This window comes from Lonchura striata, chromosome 27 (genome assembly GCF_050655825.1).
Source record: "Lonchura striata isolate lonStrDom1 chromosome 27, ASM5065582v1, whole genome shotgun sequence".
Classification (NCBI taxonomy): domain Eukaryota; kingdom Metazoa; phylum Chordata; class Aves; order Passeriformes; family Estrildidae; genus Lonchura; species Lonchura striata.
In genome coordinates, this window is record NC_140729.1 from 11,830,851 (window position 1) to 11,846,614 (window position 15,764).

A 15,764-nucleotide genomic window follows, 5' to 3' on the forward strand; every position below is an offset into this window, starting at 1 on the left:
GGACTGGATGGTGCTTGTGGGTCCATCCCAGGTCACAGAATTCACAGCAAGACAGAATCAGTGGTTTGGAAGAGACCTCCGAGATCATCAAGTCCAACCCAGCCCCAGCACCTCAACCAAACCCTGGCACCCAGTGCCACATCCAGGCTTTGTTAAACACACCCAGGGATGGTGACCACCACCTCCCCAGGCAGCCATTCCAGAACTTTATCACCTTTCTGTAAAAACCTTTTTCCTAATATCCAACCTCTATTTCCCTGGGTGCAGCTCGGGGCTGTGACCTCTGGCTCTGTCTGCTCCTGGAGAAGGAGCCCAACGCCAGCTGGCCACAGGCACCTTCCAGGAGCTGCAGACAGTGCTGAGGGCACCCCTGAGTCTCCTTTTGCCCAGGCTGAGCACCCCCAGCTCCCTCAGGGGTTCCTCACAGGGTTTGTGTCCCCAGCCCCTCTCCAGCCTCGCTGCCCCCACTGGATGCACTCGAGCATCCCAACATCCTTCCCAAAGAGAGGGGCCAGAGCTGGGCACAGCCCTCGAGGTGTGCCCTCAGCAGTGCCCAGCACAGGGGCAGGATGAGCTCCCTGCTCCTGCTGGCCACACCATTCCTGACCCAGGCCAGGAGCCACCGGCCTTTTGGCCACCAGAGCACCCTGCTGGCTCATGTCCGGCTGCTGTGGGCCAGGAGCCCCAGGTCCCTCTCTGCCTGGGCACTGAGCAGCCACACCATCCCCAGCCTGTAGCAGTGCAAGGGGTTATTGTGGCCAAAATGCAGGACTTGGCACTTGGACTTGTTAAACTTCATCTTACTGGACTCTGCCCATCCCTCCAATTGTTCAGGTCTCCCTGCAGAGCCCTCCTACCTTCCAACAGATGGACACATGCTCCTTAGTGTGTCTGCAGATTTACCAATGAAAGGCTCAATTCCCTCATCCATGTGGTCAATAAAAACATTGAACAGAGCTGGCCCAGCACAGAGCCCTGAGGGACACCACTGGTGACTGTCCCCAGCTGGATGCAGCACCGCTCACCACCACTCTCTGGGCCGGCCATGCAGCCAGTTCTGAGCCCAGCACAGAGTGCTCCTGTCCCAGCCGTGGGCTGCAGCTTTTCCAGGAGTGTGCTGTGGGAGACAGTGCCAAAGGCCTTGCTGGAGTCCAAATAGACACATCCACAGCCTTTCCTGCAACCATGTGGTCATAAAAAGAGATCAGGTAGGTCCTAAACCCCTGCTGGCTGGGTCTGACACCCTGGCCATCCTGTAAGTGCTGTGTGGTGACACTCAGTGTAAACTGCTCCATGACCTTACCAGGTACTGAGGTCAGGATGACTGGCCTGTAATTACCAGGATCCTCCTTCCCACCCTTGCTGTGAATGGGCATCACATTGGACAGCTTCCAGTCATCTGGAACCTCCCCAGTGAGCCAGGACTGCTGGAAAATGATGGAGAGCAGCTTGGCAAGCTCATCTGCCAACTCTCTCATCGCCCTGGGGTGGATCCCATCTGATCCCATGGATTTATGAACATCCAAGCAGCTCAGCAGTTCTCTGACTGCCTCCCCCTGGATAACAGTGGCCCACTCTGCTCCCTGACACCATCTACTAGCCCAGGAGGACAGTTGTCCTGAGGATGAACCGTCCTCCCATTAAAGACTGAGACAAAGATGGCATTAAGCACCTCCACTTTCTCCTCATCTGCAGTCACTAATTTCCCTCCCTCATCCAGTAGAGAACAAAGGCTGATGTTACTCTTCCTTTTACCATTAATATATTTGTAAAAACATTTTTTATTATCCTTTACAAAAGTTGCCTAATTAAGTTTGAACTGAGCTTTGGCCTCCCTAATTCTTTTCCTACATGCTCTAGCAAGATCCTTAAATTCTTCCTGAGAGACCTGACCCTCCTTCCAAAGATGATACATCTGCTTTTTATTCCTGAGTTCCTCCAAAACCTCGTTGCCCATCCAGCCTGGGTGTTTGCCTCATCAATTCATCTTTCAGCACACAGGGACAGTCTGTTCCTGTGCCCTCAATATCTCTGCTTTGAAGCTTGCCCGCCTTTCCTGAACTCCTTTGTTTTTTAAGGGCAGCTTCCCAAGGAACTCTCTGAATAAGTCTGCTGAATAGGCCAAAGTCTGCCCTCTGGAAGTCCAATGTAAAAGTCTTATCAACATTCCTCCTGACTTCACCAAATATTGAGAACTCTGTATTTCATTATCACTGTGCCCCAAGTGACCTCCAACCACCACATCTCCCACCAGCCCAGCTCTATTTGTAAACAAGAAGATCTAACACAGTCCCTCCCCTCATGGGCACACTGAGCAGCTGTGACAAAAAGTTGTTCTCCACACACTCTAAAAACTTCCTGGACTGCCTCTTTTCAGCTGTACTGAGTTCCCAGCAGATGTCTGGTAGGTTAAAGTCACCTACAAGAAGAAGGGCTGATGATCCAGAAACATTCTCTAGCTGCTTACAGAATGAGTTGTCCACCTCTTCTTCCTGGGTGGGTGGACGATAACACACTCCCAGTAGGATGTCAGCCTTGTTGGCCTTCCCCCTAATCCTCACCCATAGACATTCAACTTCATTGTCATTAGTTTCAACACCCATATCATTAAAACCCTCCCTAATATAAAGGGCCATGGCTCCACCTCCTCTCCCTTTCCTGTCTCTCCTGAAAAGCTTGCAGCCATCTAATGCAGCACTCCAGCCACGTGAGCCATCCCTCCCTGTTTCTGTGATGGCAATTCCATCACAGCTCTGCTGTTGCACCATGGCCTCCAGCTCTTCTTGGTTGTGACCCATGCTGTGTGCACCTCAGCTGGGCTGCTGATTTCACCCCTCACTCAGGCTTACCACCCTTGGGCCTGCTTCCAGACAAACCAGCTACATCTCCCTTCCCCTTCAGACCTAGTTTAAAGCCCTCTCAACAAGTTCTGCCAGTTCATGAGCTAAAAACCTCCTGCCCTTAGGGAGAGACAAACCCCATCCTGTTCCAGCAGTGTGAAAAATGCCAATCACATGGTTTTTAAAATTTTAAAAGTTTAATAATAATAGAATGGTTATAAAAATAATAATACAATTAGAGTAATAAAGTTTAGAGTTAGGACAATTACAAGACAATAAAAAGCAAAGAATTACAGACGTCCAGATGCTCTTGGACACTCAGTCATGAAAAGCATGCCTTGTGAACAAAGGAATCACCCTTAAACCAGTACACTGGTTGCATATTCATACATCCTTCATGGTTATGCATACGTTCTTTTCTAAACAAGAAACTCTGTCTGTTGTATGTCAACTGTTTCCTTTAATCCCCTGGCGTCTTCGAGTCTGAGCAAGGCCTGAAGAAATTAGCTTCTTCTGATAAGAAGCCACAAATTTCTCTCCTTTGGAAGACTTAGGTGTTCCTCGCAGCAAGTATCTCATCCCTAAAAAAAACCTCCTCCTACATACATAGTCTCTATTTTAACATTATGTTGGAACCTAAAACTACATTTAACACACTACTTAAGAGGATTAATACAGCATAACTTTCTAACATTACACACATAATGTTCATTGTAACATTTGCGAAAAGCCAATCATAAAATATGCATTTTTCACAAGCAGGCCAGGTGCTGTAAAAGTTGCCCCATGACCAAAGAACCCAAAATCTCGCCGATGACACCAACCCTTGAGCCACTCATTGATAATGTGAGCTCTCCTACTGCTTTCACCATATTTCTCAGACTCCAAAGGGACTGAGGAAAGACTGTCTGTGCCCCTGTCCTATTAACCACCTGACCCAATGCCCTAAAGTCTCTTTAATTGCCCTGACACTCCTCTTTTCAGTCTCATCACTGCCAGCCTGGGGTATCAGCAGTGGGTAACAATCAGAGGGCTGAATCAGCCCAGGCAGTCTCTCAGGGATATCCCGTACCCGGGCCCCAGGGAGGCAGCAGACCTCTCTCTGGGGTGGGTCCAGCTGACATATGGGGCCCTCTGCTCCCCTCAGAGGGGAGTCACTCACTACCATCACCTTTCTTTTCTTTTTAGTGTCAGAGGTAGCGATCTGTCTGACAGATGAATCATTACTGGGAGGCTCACTGAGCAGATCATTTTCTTCTACGTCCTCTGGCTGACCCTCTGGATCCAGGGGCTCACACCTATTCTGAAGTGGCACCTGGCTAGGGGATGGGAGTCAGGATGAATTTTTATCATAACCTCCCTGAGCAGGGACCCATTTCCAGTCCCCTTCATCTGCCAGGTGCCCCTCTATTGCCTGACAGTGGGAGGTGTGGGCGTCCTCTCACTCTTGGTGGGCCTCTCTCAAGCATGGAAGGGCAGAACTCCACCAGCCTATTTCCCTTTCACTTTCCCTGATTCCCTCTCTAAGCTCGGGAGAGGAGAGGAGATCGTTCACTGTTGACACCACAGGCGGTTCCCTCCACAACACCCCTGGCACCACTCAGTGCCTCAAACCATCCGCACAGGAATGGGCCTGGCAGGACAGATGTGTCCCTTCTGGAGGGCTCTACCTGGCTACATACACTTGCACCAAGTGGAGTTTTTGACTGTGTAAAAACCATTACTAACAAAAGCACAGGAACCAACCAAGCAGCAGCAAGGACAGATGCAGACCCTCAGTGCAGGAGGAGCTGCAGCCCTGCTGCTCGCCCTGCCTGCGCTCGCTCCATGCCACGCCTGCTTGTCCTCTCTCCATCACCCCACCCTGCCTGGCTAGCAAGAACTCTTGATATTCCATGACCCTATGGTTCCAGGAACAATACAATGCCAGAGGGAAAGCACCGCATTCTTATTAGCTTAAATCTAAATTCAATAAAATCAAATCAAATAAATATTCAGAATTGTGAGACTGACTTGGTGATTCCAGGCTGCAGCTCAGCAGCTGCCACTGCCTCCAGTAAGTGTGCAGGGATTGCAATCACTTGGTGTTTAATTAACCACAATCAGTATCTCATTAGCTCCAAGCACAATTCCTGCTATGGAGCCTTCTTCTGATCCCTTCCCAGAGGCTTTGTTTCATTTGGGAATGGGAGTGGGACAGATGAATTGTGCTGGGAGCATCCCTGGCAATGCCCAGATGCCGGGACCCCACAGATGTTGTGGCATCAGCACCAGGGACAGTTTGGGCACTTCCCCAGAGCAGACTTTGTGTGCAATCAGTGGAAACATCTCAACTGTGCTGAGAGTCCCCACCCTTTGTTTCTCGAGCAGCTGGGGGGTGGTTTGGGGATTTTTTTTTTGTTCCTGCTGTTGTGGTATGGTTGTTCTAAATCCTCCCTTCTTACAAAGGCCAAGACAAGAGGATTTGTATTAAACTGCTCTGATAATGGTGTTTCCTTTGATAACAAGTTGGTGTCAGTTCAGTGACAGTATCCCCAGCTTTCCTTTTGTTTGTCTTTACAGCTCCATCAGAAAAATCACTTTGTGCTTGCAATTCTCTTGTTTGCTCTCCTTTCTTCTTCCTCTACAGCAAATATAAAGCCAACAGCCTTTACAAATCATACAAGAAGGTTAAAAAATAAGTCAATATCTACCTACAGAAGTGAAAAGAAATAAAAAGCCACCAAGCCCCCCAAAACCAGGAAGGTTCAATTCTCCTCTAAAGCATTTGGTTCATTGATCACCCTCTGCACTCAGAGCCAACCCACAGCCCCTGACCAGGGCAGTGACTGCTCCAGGAAAGAGCCCCAGGCAAATCCTGCCACTGACTGGAGTGGATTTGTGTCAGCAAGAGTGGAAATCACTGGGGAGGTACCGGCAAAAGTTCAATTCCTGCATTTCTGGTGTTCATTTTCCACATCTCAGAGAAACTTCCTTTGTTTGGAGTTCTATTTGGAATATCTTTCACCACTAAAATAAATGAGTTTGGGTTGGAAAGGACCTTTAAGCCCACCCAGTGACACCTCCCAATGTCCCAGGCTGCTCAAAGGCCCTTGGACACTTCCAGGGGCAGACACAGATGCCCTGGGCACCCTGTGCCAGGCCTGCCCACCCTCACAGCCAGGAATCCCTTCCCAATATTTCATTTAAACCCATGATTCTGAGATTCAGCAATCCGAATATTTGCCAAGTTTGGCAATACCTTTACCCAAATACCTTTATCTAAAACACAGTTTGGATGGAGTCAAATATTCCCTGATTTAAACACTTCTCTGAATGAAAAATCCTTCACCAAAATTGGGATGCTTTGGGGAAAAGTTGATTTTTTGACAATACAAGGTTTCCCTCACAATTCCTAAACTCCTCTGGAGATGGGATCTGGACCTTGTCTCTATTGAGAATTGCAGTTTGGGTTTTTTTAATACCCTGGCTGAGAAGTTAAATAAAGTCTTCTTTCCTTCACTTTAAATGCTTCATTTTTGTATTTGTCATTTTGATGGAAACACAAGCCTTAAGCAAATAAAAAGAAATATTCCAGCAGTTTAGCTTTTAAAATAGGCCTGGATATACCATGAGTGGTAGGGAAATGTGATTTCTCAGGCCCTGAACCTGCCCAATCCCCAATGACACAGGAAGAAACCACTCCCCAGCCAATGCCAACACTGCAATTTGTTATTTCAGAGCTGCCCTGTAAAGAACAAAGCCCCCGGCTGAGCACATTACACGTGGTTGTGTCTGTCTTTAAAGATCTGAGTGGGGAATTCCCTTGGAACCACTGGAATTACGTGCTGCAAAGCAGGCACGTGCTGGAGGTGTCTCACTGGGCTGCCTGAGGATCAGGATAAGCTTAATGAGCATTCATCCCAAACACTGGGCAAACATGAGCTGTGAAATCCTCATAAAAAATAACAGGCCGGAAGGCATCCCAAGATGATTCATGAAAAATAAGTTGTGGGCTGAGCAAACAGCCCATCATGCCATCAGAGGCACAAAGAACCTCGTCTCCAAGGGAACCAAAGCACAGCAAAGGAAACAGGGCAGGCAGGCAGTGCCAAGGGAGCAGCACCTGGTGATTCCAGCGTGGGGACAGAGAACATCGGCTGGTGTTATAAAGGAAAATTTATTCAGCTAAATTAAAAATAAAAATAGTTTTATTAGCGGTCAAATTCTATCTAGCCAGCCATGGAAAAAAAATCACAGTGCCGAGCTCGGGGATTGACCTTGGGTATGCAACAAGGAGTCAGCCTCAGCAGAGGTTTTCCTCCATGCCCACACCTCCATCCTGGCACAAGAGGTTTTTATAGGGAAAATTCTGCCTGAGGCCAAGATTTTGGCAGTCAGTCTTTTCTTCTACTCAGAGTCCATACGTTAATAAGATTTTCTTTTTTGGTGATGAGGGAGAACAATTCAGTGTCTGGAGTTGCTGAATCCCTTGATGAAATTTATGGGAAGGCTGCATTCACATGTATCTGTCCGAGGATTTCCATGAGATCCATCCCGGGTCGTTCAGGCGTTGATCAGCACCTGGGGTCCCCGAATCTCCCCAGCCATGGCCCATCATCTCCTGGGGAGCTGTACCTTCTTACTTGTAAATCAGTTTCCAATAGGAACGGCGCAAATTATGTTTACTACACATAACAGCTGGGAACCAAATCCCACTCTGCTGAACAGTGTTCAGCGAGTCCAGGAGTGCCAAACTCTGGAGCTGCACCTCGGAGCTGTGCTGGGCAGCAAGGCAGGGCTCCAGCAGCACCAAATCCCAGACTGGGACCTGCAATATCTGGACCAGAGAGTTCATTTCTCTGGATTAGCCAAAGCCTGAACCAGAGGAGCTCACTGTAAATACTGACTTAGAGAGCTTGGAATATACAGCTCTACTTTCTTAACGCTTCCAGGGGCACTCCCAGGCTCCAAACTGCTCCTGTCTCCTGCACCCCAAACAAATCAGCCTCAGGCAGAAGTGTCTTACACAGTCAAGAGCTTTGTGAGCCAAACTGTCCTGATCTTGTCACAGCAGCTCCCATAGCTTTCCTGCCCTGATTTAGCCAAACAGCCCAATTCTCCTCTTCCCCACGCAGAATTTGTACAAGTCTGAGGCAAGGAGCTCAGCAGGGTCACAGGTTTCTCTCTGTTACAGTTCAGCATGAAATATTTCCCTGTCTTTAGCAAAGTGCTGCCAAGTGGCAGCATAATGGGGGTATTTATCCTCTGCTGGGACTGTACCTCTGGAAGGCTCCTTAGCAAACAACCTGAGGAAAATTCCTCACAAGACCTCAAAGAAAACCCCACAGTTTATGACATAAAAAGTTTCTGTAGCTTTTTGTGAACTACTGAGAACCCAGTGTCTGGTGAGAAAATGCTGAGGAGGCAGAAACAACCCCAGCTGCTTCAATGAACCCACCTAATTAGTAAATTAAAGGAACAGCACTAGTCCAGAGCCTGGCATTTGGAACCAGGGGCTTACTGGCTCAGAGGAAGTGCTGGATTCAGCTGGGCTGGGAGCACTCTTCAGTGTTGGTCTCCACAAAAAATTCCTACTCCTCCTCCCAGAGCTATCTGGAATAAGAGTAGGAGGAGAGAGGTCCCAACCTGCTCCTGGCTTATGGAAGTCAGGCCTATATGGGCTGTACATTTAAACCTGGGGTCCAGCTTATCCTCCTCCACCTCCTGCCTTCTCCTGAACTCTGCCATTCAAAAAAGCCAAAATCAGCCTTTGCTGGTGGAAGAAATGAGTTTATTCTCTCCTGTGTGTCTTCTTAGCCTCCACCTTCTACCAAGTCTTTCCAGGACTCCCAAATCCTGCAGTGATGTCATCATCACCCTTCTTTATATTCCTTTAATTTTGACAAAGAATATTAATGAATATTTAAAGAAACCTTTTGCTGCCATGAAGATGTGACTCGTAAAGGCCCCAGTTTCCCCATCTCTCACTAAATCCACAAAGAATCACAACTCCCAGATGGCAGAGCCTAAGGGATTTGCCTGAACCTCAGCAAGGAGCTCCCTGCTTGGAGCCCAGCCCTGTGTCAGGGAAATGTGAAACTGCTCTGTGTCTGCACCTGCAGAAGTAACACAACCTGCCTTGGGCACAGAAATAAACCCAGCAGCACAGCTGCTGAGTTAGCTGTGGCTCCCAGGTGAGTTCCCTGCATCGAGAAGGCCAGAGATCATTCACTGAGAAAGGGAATTACAGCCCCAGTCTCCTTCTGTTGAAGAGAAGGTTCAATTATTTATGGAGGTTTGAAATATTTAGCTTGGCACTTCTGCCCTTAAGGAAACTCCAGTTAACACTTGCTCATCATGAGGAGCCAATCACTTCTTCATGGGATCAATAGGAACAAGAAGGAATGCTGGTTCCAAGGAATGCTGGTTCCAAGGAGTGCTGGTTCCAAGGCAGCACAGGGGTCAGGATGTGGAGGAGTTGTGTCCTTTTGGAGGGAGTAACCTGATTTTTGAGGTAATTTTCCCATTCCATGAGTCCTTTACCTTGAAGGGTTTAGTACGGAAAGGTGAATCCCAGAACCAGGCAGGGATCCCAGTGGGGGCTGAGCACACCCAGCTGTGGGGCTGGGGAGTGGAGGAAACCCCCAGACCTGACTGGGTGCAATAACTGAGACCACTGGAGATTTCTGGTGGATTACTGAGCTTCTCCTGGCAGGGAATGGCAGAAATTCAGCCTGTGACCAGATTTCAGTGCAGGAACTGTTCTGGGACCTTGGAACCTGAAACCAGAAATGTTTATGGGCTCCCTAAGGATCCTGCTTTAGCAAGGCCTAAAGCAAGCCCATGGAGAGGGGAATAAAGTTATTTGCTTGTAGCCAAATCATTTCATGGTAGGGAAAGGTGGGAAGATCCAGTTCCCACTGGCATCCTGAGCACATCAGCTCATTTTCAACAGCCAGAGTGGGAAGAGTCCTTCCAAATCAAAGAGGTACATTACAGTGGGAACCTATTTTAACCTATTTTTATTATCCTTAAAGTCCTTATGGAGGTGGTTTTGCCCCTCCACTCCAGGGGAAGGTGCCTCTGCCCATGGATCTGGTCCTTAAGGTCACTTCCAAACCAAACCATTCTGGGATTCTGTGATAACAATAAATATTCTCTCATCAGACATCTCCAGATCTCCAAATTGCTATTTAATCAACAAATGCAGCAGTCTGGGAAGTGGTGAATATTGATGAAGCTGAGGTTCCAATACAAGAGCAACACTGAACACATTGTGACTGCATAATAATTGAACTTTAATAATTTTGAAGAACAAAGAAAGGTCCTCTATGAACAAATAAAGGCAGAAAAAATGCTCCCAGTATTGCTGAGGTGATCAGACTGCTGTTATTGAGTTGGATTTTACAAACTGAGGCAAAATTCTCAGTCCAGGCAAAGGCAATTAGAGTCCCAAAGCACTTGAGCATTGGTCTTCTGGGCAAATCCTGAAGATCATCCTGGACAGTTGCACAGGGAGTAATTCCCACTGCTCTTTGCTTCGGGCTGCATGATCCCATTATGCCAGAGGAGAATTTGACATTCAGACTTCCCAGTGCAAAAGGAGAAAAATGAACACTTTTGTTTCTGTGAACAATTTTGGACATTTTCTATACAATAAGTGCCCAGTGAAGAACTTTCCCTTTGCCCTCTCCTACTTCTTCACACATTTATAAAGGATTTTGTCTGTAAAGAGGCTCTAGGAAGAGGAACATCAGTGACAAAGCCTGCTAAGGGGAGGTGAGGTGGAAGATTAGGTTGTGCAGAGCAGCTGTGGTACCCCTAGACCCTTGAAAGTGTCCAAGGCCAGGCTGGATAGGGCCTGGAGCAATCTGGGATGGTAGAAGGTGCCCCTGTCATGGCAGGGGTGGAAATGAGTGGGTTTTAATGTCCCTTCCAACAAAAACCATTCTGAAACTTCAGGATTCTTTCATTCTTCTCCTGGTGCAGTCACACCTTGTGCTGGGCAGTGACAACTGTCCTTGTCTCCCTCCCCTCTCCCCAAACCTCAGTGCAATCCCAATTTTGCACGACTGCATTGCTGTGTTCATTCCACCAGGAACCGGGAGAGTCTGAGCAAACTGACACAACAGCAGCTGTGAACTGGCATGCAAAATCCCCCTCCTGTGGGAAGAACAGCAGCATTTTAATGCTTTAAAATGCAAAAAGTCCTGAGAGCTTGGAATGAGAATCCCTGATTGTGCTGTGCCTGTTGGCTCCGGTGGCTTCTGCTCTTCCCTTGGCAAACCCAGCAGCAGAAGCACTTGGATCTGTTTCATGTGTCATGAGGCTTTCTGGTGCCCAAACAGCAGCAGGGATCCTCACGGCCACAGGGTAGGGTGGGAAATTGCTTTTGGCAGAAATTTTATCCAAAATATGGAGTTTAAAAAAAAAAAATAGGAGGCACAAAATACAACTGCAGCAACTCCCCTGCAGTATGAGACTGTTTGGGTCCAAATTGATGCTCAATCCACACAAAGCAATTTCCTGGATTGTTCCCTGGCAGGAAAATTAAAGCTGCTCTATTTTTCTTTTAATTTTCAACTGCTTTGTCAGTCTGGGCTAGATCAGGGTTTCCCCACATCAAAGTCCCATTTTGTAGGAATCAGCTTGGATGGATCATGGATAGATGGATGATGGATGACGGATGAGGGATGAAGGACGATGGATGGATGGATGATGGATGGATGGATGGATGGATGGATGGATGATGGATGAATGGATGATGGATGGATGGATGGATGGATGGATGATGGATGGATGGATGGATGGACGGATGGATGGATGGATGATGGATGGATGGATGGATGGATGGATGGATGATGGATGGATGGATGGATGGATGGATGGATGATGAATGGATGGATGATGGATGGATGATGGGTGGATGGATGATGGATGGATCAATGATGGATGGATGGATGGATGGATGGATGGATGGATGGATGGATGGATCATGGATGGATGGATGGATCATGGATGGATCATGGATGGATCATAGATGAGGGATGATGGATGGATGGATGATGGATGGATGGATGGATGGATGGATGGATGGATGGATGATGGATGATGGATGGATGGATGATGGATGGATGGATGGATGGATGGATGGATGGATGGATGGATGATGGATGGATGGATGGATGATGGATGGATGGATGGATGGATGGATGGATGGATGGATGATGGATGGATGGATGGATCCATGGATGGATGGATCCATGGATGATGGATGGATCCATGGAGGGATGGATCCATGGATGGATGGATCCATGGATGGATGGATCCATGGATGATGGATGGATCCATGGAGGGATGGATGGATGATGGGCAGCAGAGCTGCATTCAGCTGAGCCCACACCCCAAAATCACCATTGGCCAAAGGGGCTGGGGCTCAGATAAGACAGAAGACTTTGGGAGGGGGAAACAGGGCAGTTCCAGCTCCTTCCTTTTGCTCAGAGATGAACTAGAAATTATTTCCTTCTAACCCCAGCATTTAAAGTATCTTCCTCAAAGTTTGGTTCATTTGTCTAAATTTCATTCTTCAATTTGAACCTCTGTCAGTGAAAGGAAAATGTGACAAAGGGACTGTGACAGCCAGCAGGCAGCAGGCTCAGAGAAAAATCTTTAAAAATTGCAGTGGCAACAGAATCCCAGAGTCCCACAGTCTTAAAGGCTGGAAAAGCCCTCCCAGACCATCAAGTCCAAGCTGTGCCCCATCCCCACTTTGTCCCCATCCCAGGGCACTGAGTGCCACATCCAGTCCTTCCTTGGACACCTTCAGGGCCTGGAATTCTAAACCTTCCTGGGCAGCCCCTTCCAAGGCCTGACCACCCTTTCCAGGAAAAAATTCGTCCTGATGTGCAAGACTGGACATTTTATAGAGCTGGTTACATTTTTTCCATCTAAAGACAATGTCTGCCTGTTGCTTTCCAGCTCTGTATTGCTGATAGGGGATAATGACCTCAATATTCCCTGCTGTCACTGGAAATTTGACACAGATTAATATTAAACTGGATTTGGGATGCTGTTTTTCCATGATGGGTCTGTAATTACCTGGATGATAGCAATGACAGTGCTAGAGCAGAGTTGTGAGCTACTCAGGGAAAATTAAAATTAAAACCCAATTCCACACTCACTGAAAACACACTCAGGAAATCTGGCTGAGTTCACACACAGGATTTGGTTTCTGTGTCCCCCCAATAGCACAAATGGTTCTTGCCCTGAGCTGCCAACCTGCAGCACCAAGGAGAGGGGTCTGAGGAACCTCCCCAGAACCTTCCAGTGCTACAGAGCAGCTCCTGCCAACCCCACCATGGACCGGCCTCCACAGCAGGAATGAGGATGAAGGAATTTCCCCCAACATCCACCCTGAGCCTGCCCTGGCCCAGCCTGGGGCCGTTCCCTCTCCTCCTGTCCCTGCTCCTGGAGCAGAGCCCGACCCCCCGGCTGTCCCCTCCTGGCAGGAGCTGTGCAGAGCCAGAAGGGCCCTGAGCCTCCTTTGCTCCAGGCTGAGCCCCTTCCCAGCTACTTCAGCCACTCCTCCTTAGACTCAGAGCTTTTCTTTAGAAAAATAATATAAATATCTACATGTACAGCACATCCCCACAGCATTTCCCTGCACTGAAGCCCAGCACCATCAGCTGCTGCAGAATTCCTTACAACAGCTTCACCTCGGCTCTTTAAATCCTCACATGTCACTTGTAGCCTTCTCTACTCAACCATCAAATTATCCCTTCACAGAAGGAAAAGAAAGGAGAATTACTGTTGTCAGCAGCAAGCACAAATAGAAGGGAAAGTTGTGGTTTAAATAAAGCCTCCCAAATTTGCTAGTCTTTAGCTATCCTTTCTAGAAAGCTCCAGGAGAACCTCCCCCCTCCTGTGAGGGTGACAGCCAGGCCAGCAGAGTGTTTGGTGTGTCTCACCTTGTCCTGGCTCCTGGATCCCTGGGTATTGTCTGATGGGTGAATCCTCTCAGAGATTCCCTCAGAAACTCCAGGGACTCATTACCAGCTCAACGTGGGCAATCTGCCCGCCTGCCTTTTCCTTAGAGCACATCCCCCATACACGGGAAGGGAAATGGCATTTGGGCACAGAATGGTTTGGGTTGGAAGGGACCTTAAAGCCCAACTCCTCTTTTTCAGTGCACTTTTATGTCAGGCCACTGTTTAACACCACAAATGGAACACACCCAAGCTGCAGTGCCATGGGCTCAGGGACAGAACTCCATCTCCAGTGCCCAGCTACACAAAGGGTGACACAAGGTTACGAACCCTGAGAGCATCAAAATCCTCTGGAGTGTAAGAAATGGTTTCCTTAAAGGCTGAGACTTGGAAGCATCAGCTGGTTCCAGCAAACAACAGAATCTGTAGTTCCTACTGGTGCCCTTACCCCAGCATTTAGGAAGATGTGAGATCTACCAGGCAGTAAATCAAGTTCCTCAGAGGTTTCAGGGGTCAGCCAGGATGGGGGAGTTTGGTTTGCTAGACAGGTCACCAGTGGGAAAAGGGCTCAGCACTCCTGCAAAAACTGAAATCCAGGTACTTGCCTGGCCCAGCCAGGAGTGCTGCACTTTTTCCAGGAAGGAAATTCATAATTGTTTGGATATTCAAACAAATCTTAATTGTGATTTAATGGCTCACACTGTAATTAGCCTCCAGAGAAAAGTGCTTTCAATTAACCATGTAAACATTCCATTTGTTACACCATTACATGTTCTGCTAAATTTCCTGATGAAGATCTGGGAGTGGAGTGGCACCGGGCCAGAACTCAGGGAACAGAGGAAAAGGAGGGATGTGACTGGAAATTATCCCTTCTTCCCTCTGCATGTGACGCTGGGAGGGTGCCTGTGGCTCCTGCTGCCATGGCTGGCAAGGCAGTGATCTGTTCAGGAGGTGGCACTGTGCCATGGGACTCCTGTCCATGCCATGAAGGATAACCTTGCTGCTATCCCTGGATCCTAGCCAGGTTCCAGCACAAAATACATCTGCACGTGGGATGGAAGAGAATTCCCCAGGCCCTGAGGCACAGGGAGATTTCTCTGCCTTATGGCCGAGAAATTATTATTATATATAATATAATATAATATAATATAATATAATATAATATAATATAATATAATATAATATAATATAATATAATATAATATAATATAATATAATATAATATAATATAATATAATATAATATAATAATATACTTATTTATGTATATATTATACTTATTATATATATTAAAATAGATATAATATTTATATTATATTATATATATATATGTTTTACTTATTTTATATATATATTATATATATATATATATATATATACTTATTTCTCTGCTGTATTAATTTTATTATATGGCCTTTTATTTTAATGGCCTCAAGTTGCACCAGCAGAGGCCCAGATTAGATAACAGGGAAAAATTTTCATGGGAAGGGTTGCAAATCACCTGGAAGAGGCTGTCCTGGGCAATGGATGTATCAAAACAGCATGGATGTGGCACCTGGGGACAGAGGTCAGTGGTGACCATGGTGGTGCTGCTGGGTCATGGTTGGACTTGATGACCTTAAAGGTCTTTCCCAGCCTCAATGACTCCATGATTCTCTGTGCCCTCATCAGCTGGCAGAGCACAATAATTAGGATGGCTCTGTTCCTCTGGTGCCAGGAGAATGGGCAGGGAATTATCTATCCTAGAGGAAATAAAATAAGACTAGCAAAGTAACGATGAGTAAACTGCCAGTGAAACTCAATCAAAAATCACATTAACACAGACTTGGGGGTGTAGGGAGCACTTAAGTCCCACCCAGTGTCACCCCTGCCATGGCAGGGACACCTCCTGCTGTCCCAGGCTGCTCCAGCCCTGTCCAGCCTGGCCTTGGGCACTGCCAGGCCTCCAGGGGCACCAC

The 15,764-nt window shown here is 47.4% G+C and overlaps 1 protein-coding gene across 5 annotated transcripts in view; it reads right to left on the bottom strand.

Annotated features, from left to right (window-relative positions):
* Positions 1 to 15,764, bottom strand: part of LOC110479572 (acid-sensing ion channel 2) — a 407,232-nt gene that overhangs the window by 252,389 nt on the left and 139,079 nt on the right. The gene's annotated exons all lie outside the window — the stretch shown is intronic.